The following is a 9,754-nucleotide window of genomic DNA, read 5'->3' as shown; positions in this document are numbered from 1 at the left end:
ATACATAGAGGGCAGCATTACAATATACATGAAGCAAGAAACCTTTGCTCGTGTGTCAGGGTACTGTCGGCAGAATGATATCCCTTGCATTCTCTGCATGCGGCTACGATTACCAGCCGATGTCGATAGCTCAACAAGAAAGGTGATTACTCTACTATAGTTTGGATACGATACTACGGCACACAAGCTTATATTATAGAAGAACATGATTAAAATGAGATTAGTAGTCAGTCCCTTCTCCTTATTCTACAGTTTAGTTGTGTGTTGTACTAACTAATTCGTTGCACCAAACCTGGTACACAGATGTTTATCGATGTGGTTATGGAGCTTGTGGACGCACTATCAACCGAGCAAAGGAAAAGGCTAACAACATCTGTGTAATCCAACCAAACCTGGTACACAGTTCACATGTATTGATATCAACCGGAGATATTTCATTCTTGCGGGCAGAATCAATGGGCGTTCTTCACACAGTACATTGTCCAGGTGAAGCAGATTTGTAATGGAACAGTGCAGTTCCAACCATGTCCACTCTACTCTTCTACTAGTGTAGTGCAAAACAGAGCTTCTGAGCGTCAGCAAACAAAAGAAAAAAAACACAGAGCTCCTGCCATTTGTCAAACAAAAGCAGAACCAAGATGCTAATACAAAGATTCAGGCAAGTCCCAGTTCAGTTCTAAACAAAGAGAAAGACATGAGTAACAAATGTAAGGAGACAGACAAAACAAGTGATAGAATCAGATGGTGAAGATCTCACCAACTGAATGCTGGTGAGTCTCGAATTAAATTGGGTCTTTAGTTGCTAGGAAGAAAGCAGAGCAGCCAGTGATTCAAGTACATAAACAAGCCAGCAGTACAATGCAGACAAACCCCTGATCTAATCTTAGGAAGAAACTTAAATGTTGTTGAATGAATCGACAGCAGCAAGAAGAAGATTCAGACATGGGTGGACAGAATAAGAGCTTCCTCTCGTTGCTTAAGGAAGATGGATCAGACGGCAAGGCAAACGCAGACGCATTGTTGTTGAGTCTTGACTGTCCTGGTTGGATCGGAATCAGGACGAGAGTTGGAGCCTGGAGGCACACACGATCGAATCCATGTCGGCGAAATTTGTTAGCTCTGCGGAAGGACATATATACATGTGAATATCTCAGTTGGAAGTAAACAGAGTTCATCCAATCCAAGTGCAGAAAAGGGCAACAATATAACTAGCAGGCTGCTTGCTAATCTGAAGCACGTTATATGTGTAATCTCATGGCAGGCAGAGGTAACAATTCATGTTGTATATGTAACTATGCACCGTAATACATAAATAACCAGGGCGAAATTATATTCACGTTGCAATTTGCTTGCCACTCTAAATGGACGGAAACCTAAGCCCTTTCTGACGCACCAAACTTGCTAGCCATATTAAACGGGTTAAAGGACATAGATGCTGGAAAAATATTAATAGTACCTTCATGCAGGATTTTGATGATTCAATCGCTCCACCAGAAATGGGGAAAATGAAGGAAGATGAACTCTAAATGCTAGCAGAAACAACCGAACAAACACTTGTAGCTCGACCGCAACAAGAGTAACCACACACACACAAACAAAAGCAAGTCTGATGGGGGCAACATAACAAGATACTGTCATGATATCAGTCTACATGAACTTATTGAGTTGGTAATAAGCGGGCCTTCATGTGCATTACATCGTATGATTTGCATCATCGCGAGCAAGAAAAATCTTATTATTTGCTCCATGTATAATTAAGGTAGTCAGTTAAGGGATACCGAACTATTTATATCATCCAGAAATCATTGCATAAGTTCAGGGACAATAATCTTACAGAGTAGTACTGTATATGACAGTAAAGGCACACCGTAGTATCCAAGAGATATTCAAATTCCAGTTCTACTCCAATACAAAGATGTACTTAATACAGGCATGTTTATTTCATCATGAAACCAATACGGCAAACTGAACCGGGCATCATAGTTTACGAGTCTGAAACAAAACATTGAGCTGCTCCAAACAAAGCAGTGCAATGCGAAATGAGAGCAAGCAAAGCAGCCAAGCAGTACATCATAATTAATGGTTCATCGAGGGCGAAACACACTGGGCGCCCTCAACATAATGGTTCTTGAGTTGGCGGAAGCGTGAAGAGAATCCAAACATAAGCTGACAGAATGAGGCGGTTCATCTGGATGCAGAGGGGAGACAGGTCAAACAGTAGAGTACAGGAGGAGTTGTTGGAGGCACCCACGATCGAATCCATGTCGACGAGACGACAACTGCTAGCTCCTACTGTGCGACCTGCAATGCCATTTGGAAGAAACACACATTGAAATGCTTCAGTTAAATGTTTCGGAAAGGAAGAAAGCAGAGTTCATCCAAGTACAGAGAAAAAGGCACGTGCATCAGCAATTCAGTATTACTGTTGGGTTGTCTGTTACTAATTTTGATCAGGTTACGTGTAATTTTGTAGCATGCATAAATAACAACACTTCTGCTACTACGTATTTTTGCGGCATAAGTAACCACAGCGGAATTCACATTGCAATATTCTTGACTCTTTAAATCAGCAGTAATGCCAGGCTTTAGGGACCTGATTGATGTAGGCAGGCTAAAGAAATGATGAAAGAATAGTTCGGCGCTAGTAATTAATTGATGGAGTAAGTAGTACCTGCGTAAAGGATCTGATTAATCAAGCCCTCCTCCACCTGAAAAAGGAAAAGTGAAGAAGGAAGGATGAATACTGAACCTTGTAGAGAGAACAAAGGAACTGGAACGAATATACGTAGCCCGGCCGTGGACGAGATGGGAGCGAACCTTTTCTTCATGTTTCACCAGAATTTAAGGGCGGGACCATATCTTAAGGACGGGACGGTTGGGGTGGTCCTCCGCTGCGGCCCTCAGCGCTGCCTTGGCTTCTTCCATCTCCTGATGGCTAGTTCCCTTCCTGATAAATTCAACGTTGACTCGCTGGAGGGAAGGGAGGTGCCGCATGCCCAAATCAAAGTTTTCACGGGAGATCCACTTGGCTGGTAAGGCGAACCCAAGGCGTTTAAGCCTTGGCGCAGCTCCTTGTGGAAACATAGACGGCACGGCACCAATACCAATGAAGCGGCACTCCGTCGCACATGGGAATAACGCAGCACCAGAGGAAAGGACGGGCGCTTCCACCTCATGCGCTTCATTGTCCATGGAATAATCCCGTATCTCAAGAAAAACAAGAGCAGGCAGAGTCCCTAGAAGTTGGATGACCTCCGATCGCACTTCAAACAGCGTTATTTCCAGATAGGAGAGGAGAGGAAGCGATGAAGGATTAATCCATGACGGCAATGTCTTGAACCAACTTCCAATTGACGGGAAAGCCAATCTACGGAGTTGTGGAGGAGGCACCCAATCATCTCTCAGGCAATTGATGTGTCCATGACTGACATATACATCTAGACTTTCCAGTTTGTATATATTACTAATGGATTCCTCCAAAGCTTTACCCAGGCTCTCATCAAAATCACTACAGTCAATCCCAAGCACCCTGAGCTTGGTCAGATGGCCCAATTCTTTCACAAAATCAAGGTCCGCGTCAGATAACCCCAGGTTATCTAGCACTTCTAGGGAAGTCAGGTTGCCAATCCCAGATGGCAGCTTCATATCATAATCAACATACAGGCACATTAGACGTCTTAGTTGAACAACACTCGATGGCAGTAGTTTTATATTAGAACCTCTTAAGTCCAAGGTAAGCAAAACTGCAGCTTCCCTATTTCCATGGGGAGGTCCTTAACACGAGTACCTCTTAGCCCCAAGTACCTCAAATGCAACAGATTCCCCACATACCCGACATCTGAGACATCACGACAACCTTCTAAATCCAACACGCGCAGAACTTGAAAGCTTGAAATATCCAACACTTTCCCAACAACATCACTTGTGAAAACAGTAAGAGATCTCATATGCTCCATCCTAGTGGTATCCACATCTATCTTGGTATTTTGAATGGACAATCTGCGAACCTTGATCTCTGAGTTAGGTATTTTTCTTCTGGTGTCATCTAGTATTGTGACAAAGTTTTCTTCAACTGATAATGAGCATACGAGGTCAAGCACCATGTCATGTACACGGCAAGCCAATACCTTTTCTTCACCATCAATGCCCATTGGCTGGATCATACTTCTATTTACTAGCTCATTGAAGTAGCTGTCACCGATCTCATATAAGCTAATATCTTGCTTTTCACTATAAATAAAGCCTTCTGATATCCATCTCCATATTAGTCTATCTCTCCGAATCTCATAATCTTCTGGGAAGATGCTAAGATATAATAGACAAGGTTTCAGATATGAAGGTAGATCATAATAGCTGAATAATAATATCTTTTTCATCTGCTCCAAACTGCGATCTTCTGTGAGTCCATGACCAATGGAACTGAGCAAAGCATACCATTCATCCTTTGCTTTTATATGACCCTTATTAGCTAGAAGACTTGCTATAGTAATAATAGCTAACGGTATACCGCCACATTTCTTCAAAATTTCATTGGATACTTGCAATAATTCTTGAGGGCAGCCTTCTTCTTGTGAAAATACTCTTTTACAGAAGAGTGTTCTTGATACATCATCAGAAAGGGATTCCATTCTATAAATATCACCCTCAGAAGAGCAACATGCTTCAGAGACACTAACATTGCGGGTTGTCGTGATTAGTCGGCTTCCGAGGCTCTTCTTGGAAAAGGCACACTTAAGTAACTCCCATGCTTTTTCATTCCATATATCATCGATTACGATGAGGTACCTTTATGAATGCATTTAATAATTAGTTAATAGATCAATACAATGAGGATAATAAAATAATATATTATTATATTAGTTTGGATAAATTACTTCTAAGCAAACTCCATAATTGAGATCGTCAACTTAGAATAAGAAGTTTTCAATTACCTTAAAAAAATATGCACTCCATAATTATTACATGATATGATTTATATAATAACTATAGGAATTTACATGAAAAGTATAAATTAACAATATGCTATCAAGATGCATATGCACTAGTATACCAAGACGATGTCATTATTTTACTAGATGAAATGAAAATTGGGTTGTAAAAGAAAAAAAAGCATATGTACGTACCTCTTGTCATTAAGGAATTCAATTATATCGTCAATGAGATACTTTTCGTCCCTCGCTGCATTATGTATGTTTTCGTACTTGACCTTGTCAAGTCCATAGAGAATATCCTTCAAAACCTTTTTCATTTCAGGGTTTTGTGAAACCGAGACAAAAGCACCACAATCAAATTGCACTTTAATCTTGTCATATGCTGCTTTGGCAAGAGTTGTCTTGCCTAACCCACCAAATCCAACAATAGAGATCGTCTTCAATGGATGCTTCGACCAATCATCGTCTTCAGTCAACATGTTGATCAACTTGTCTCGTGTTTCTTCAATGCCGACGAGATCTGTCACATCTGTGTACAAGGCCATCATGCGAGGGTCAACACTAGTATTAGCACTAGTGTCCCGCATCTCTTGCTCGTACCTTTGACGTAGCTTGGCCAACTGCTTAGCTTGAAGAACCACTTCTTCCAGGGCATCGGATATTCGATGGAGATCCTTGCCATTCTTGAATAATCTTTTGACCTTCTTCAGTATCTTCTTGACTCTGTTCTTCGGGTTGGTGGACTCGCCACCATCCCCCACACGCACCATGAAGGCATCAACGATGTCCTCCATTTGGTAGGACAACTCCTTGACATTTCCTGCCCAGATCTTGACCCCTTCTTCCAGCTGGTCTGCGGGCACTTTCGACACCTTGCTAAGGACAGCATGCATCAATTTCAGCTCTGTTACGAGAGACTCGATACCTTTCCTTACTTGTTTCTCCATGGTGAGCTTGCCCATGAGCAGCTCACCGAGCTTCGGGAGGAGAGGGCCAATGGCCCCCATGGCGATCTCCATGGCTCGACCTCTCTCGTGGTGTTTTGTGTGTAAGAGAGCTGGAAGTGCTACGTTGTTGCTCCGGAGGCACTCTGGCCAATTATCATGTCCTAGAGAAGAAACTAGACTGGTATAGAAACCAGAGTTGGGGAGTACATAATTCTAATTTAATGATGAGATCCAAGATTGGATACGACCATAATGGCGTAGGCCGGCTGGCTTGCGGGCCTGTCAGACAGCTGGGTCCCATGCATCAGCGGTTGTGGTACTAGTAGATAATGATAGTCTCACAAGGCCCAGATGCAAACTTGAGACGGGAGAAAATGGCCTCGGAGATGCCGCTCGGACTGAACTGGCTGGGTTATAAACTAATTATACCGCCCCACCAATCACCAACCTAGCGTTGATTTAGAAAAATGAGAGAGATTCCTGCTGCTCCCTAAGCCATGTGCTCAACACTAACTAACACCCATTTGTGTGTTTAAGCTAGGTGGTACACACGGTACCAAGTGTCATGTCATAAGGATGAAGGTCGGTCGATGCGATCTTGAGATGGGAGAAAAGTTTCCTTGGATGCCGCTTCGACTGCAGTGACCTGTTAAATTACACTGCATCACCTGTCTCCATGCGCGCACTTTACTCGCGTGCTGTCGTGCCCAAGAAAAATGTGAGGAGAGATTCCTCGCTTGCTCCCTGATCGAGACCATTTGTACGTGTGAGCAACTCTAGTTAATTACTCCACTCACGCAATATTCAAACTCCCGCCCGTTTCTTTGGCGCTTGTGAAATGGTACTATGTGCCTGAGACGATCAAATTAATCTATGCCTCTGAGCATGTGCACTAGTTTAGTTACTATAAACTGCTTGGTTTGCATTACCTAGAGAGATGCCTCTGAGCAGATGCATTAGTTTGCATTAGACAGAAAGACTGACACCTCTGTTTGTGGGATTAATCAAATTAGGCACCACGCCACGCACCACCATGCGTACCCATTTTACCCATTCCATGTATATATATGGTTGCTGTGATAATTAAGATCAATTCCTCATGTGTCCAGGAAGAAAATGGCGCTTGCAAAGAAGACACTCGGATTGCCTACGGCCGCCGCTCATTCTCTTGCCCATGGTCACTCACTGATGCTCATTCTCTTGTGCAAATTAAACAGACTTCAATTTAGATATATCTGGGGAAACAACGACTGTGAATGACACGGTTTGCATCATCGGCATCTACAGCTATGAATTTATCATATCAAGTTGCTAGTAGACAGGTCTTATTTGTCTGCGGCACCATACGATTTGGTCGCAAAATAGCAAAATAAAACATCACATGATTTCTACCCCTGTATAGAGATCGAAGAGCCAGTTGAGTTGAGGGCACATCAATCATTCTTTCATCCAGAAAGCGTTGCATCAGTTGAGGGCCAATACTTCCACTACAGAGTGAATGACAGCGAAGGTACCCACGAGACGAAATGGCAAGTCAAGTTCCAGTTGTACTCCAACAGAAAGATGTACTCAATACAGGTCCTAAGCGGTTACATCAAAATGACACTGCTGACTTCTCTGTTTATTTGATCAAAATGACAAATAGAAGATGGAACTTCAGAGCATAGGACAAACTGAATGCGACATTTTAGGTTGCGAGTCTGAAATAAAGTTATTACAAACAATGGAGTGTAATGAAGAATGCAGGAGAGCAGGCAAACCAGACATCAGTACATATATAATAACTAATGGTTCATACGGCCAAATTGCACTGGCCAGCATACAAACTGGTTGTTGAATTGACAGATAATTAACCAGCCAGTCATACATCATTAGTACATAACTCTTCCTTACAAAAGAAAGAAATGGAGAAGGAAGTTCATCATTAGCAAAATGCAGGAGCGCTGCAGAAACTTGGTGCTTCTTGAGTCTAACTGAAGTAATAGCAGTATTCAGGCATAAGTGGGTACAATTACAATGAGAGTTTCATGTTGCTGCAGAAGACAAATCAAAACACCATGGCAAATGCAGTGTTCCTGAGCCTCACCATCTCAATTGGCAAGAATGGAAGTGCTCACCACACTATTCTAAATCTAACACATGTAGAACATAAACGCTCAACATACGCGACACTGAATCGACAATAGCACGTGGATATACAAGAGAGCTCACTTGTGGCATTGTTGCTTCTTCTGATGGTGGTCATATCTGACATTCTCTTTCGGGTGGATAATATTCAAATCTTGCCTTTGTATAGATCGCTTTCACTCAGTGCAATGTTAGTGTTTTTCTTCACTTGGCAAAAACATATTGGATCAATCATCATATCATAACACAATAAGATTTTTCATTCATTCATCAAATTGATGTCTATTGGTTGAATCATGCTTCTATTTATGATCTCATTGAGTAACTCTATCACCGAGCTTAAATAGGCTAATCTCTGGTTTTCCATGATAAACAAAACATTCGGCTATCAGTTTACCTATCAAGTGACCTTGCTTAATCTTCTAATCTTCTGAAAACATACTTAGATATAATAACTAATCCTATAGATGACAAGGTAGATCGAAACTAATAGTAAAAGAAGCTTGACTCTAGATTATCACTTTGACATAATCTACAAGTCAAGAGCTTCTTTTACTATTTCTTTGCTGCTTTCCATGTCATTTGTGTGTGTGGCTTCTGTTGTGTTCTATCTCTACTTCTCTAGTTTACCCTAACTTGCTTAAGACTAAAGATTATGGTTTTGTCCTATGATCTATCTTCACATCATTTATTATACGTAAGCATATATCCAGAAGATTAACCCATTTGAGCTAGGAGAGTTACTTCAGTGAGCTGATAAACAGAAGCACAATCCAACCCGTAGACATCACTATCAACGCAGAAAAGTCTTATGGTGTCCATGACATGATGCTTGATCTAATATATTCGTTGCGTAGAGAAACGATCATGGCAATGTTCAATCTGAAAGAACATCGATGGTAGCAGCCAAATAACAGGACATTCTTCATTTCCACCAGAACAATTGTGATTCCCATTCCATGCCCAAGTACCTATGCATGCGAAGATTTTGAAACAATTAGTTGGCAGGAAAGTCAACATGAGTATACTATTTACTCATAAAGAGAAGATAACAATGAATAATGAGCTATTTATCAAGGCAAAAAATAAGCAGAATCTAGAGTGAATCGCAACTGATTTGCACTTAAGATGGCAATGGCTAAATAACAATATCCTCTTCATTTCTTCCGCACTAGCATCTGTTTCAAGTCCACACACAGTTTAGTTTTGACTTCCATCCTAGGCTGACCTTATGAACTTTTTGTACCGTTTAGTTGGCAAACAAATCAAGATGCATCTGTTTCTTCACAAAGAGAGGTCAGTAGTGAATCATGTGCTAATTATCTGGCAACGAATGGCCTCACTAAAGCAGACCTTAGGAGTAAATCTAACATGGATAATCAAGGATTTGCACTGAAGGATTAAGATGCGCACAGTGGCTGCCTGGCCGGTACTTGAGGAAACTAGATTAAACAACCTAGAACGGAAGAAGACCAGAAATTTGAACTGAAGATGCACACCACCTCGTTTAAGTTCATCGGATCCAGATCAGGAAGAAACGAAATATACCTCATGTCCTTGTTCTGCGAGATCCAGCCTTGGGCACCTCTCCGGGCTGCTGCACGTACTCAACGACGAGGAGGTCGCCGGAGTCCGGCGCCGCGAGATCTACTCCACGGCTCGACCTCTGTCTCTGACTGACAGACTCCCCCTTCTCCAAACGCTGTAGAAATAGACGCCGGGAGCAGAGGGCCTGTTAACGGATCCGAC

The 9,754-nt window shown here is 42.0% G+C and overlaps 1 long non-coding RNA gene and 1 pseudogene across 1 annotated transcript; both read right to left on the bottom strand.

The window, feature by feature from the left end:
- Positions 1-1,767: 1,767 nt before the first annotated feature.
- Positions 1,768-6,065, bottom strand: LOC123080623 (disease resistance protein RGA5-like; annotated as a pseudogene).
- A 1,561-nt stretch (positions 6,066-7,626) lies between these two features.
- LOC123080622 (uncharacterized) lies at positions 7,627-9,724 on the bottom strand. The gene is made up of 2 exons (XR_006438498.1): positions 9,554-9,724; positions 7,627-8,976 (listed from the first exon to the last, which is right to left on the bottom strand). It is a non-coding gene; the product is annotated as an uncharacterized lncRNA (long non-coding RNA).
- Positions 9,725-9,754: the final 30 nt, after the last annotated feature.

The sequence above is a fragment of the Triticum aestivum genome, chromosome 3D (assembly GCF_018294505.1).
Source record: "Triticum aestivum cultivar Chinese Spring chromosome 3D, IWGSC CS RefSeq v2.1, whole genome shotgun sequence".
Taxonomy (NCBI): Eukaryota; Viridiplantae; Streptophyta; class Magnoliopsida; order Poales; family Poaceae; genus Triticum; species Triticum aestivum.
The sequence above is the reverse complement of the archived record's forward strand: the minus strand, read 5'-3'. Positions and strand labels throughout refer to the sequence as shown.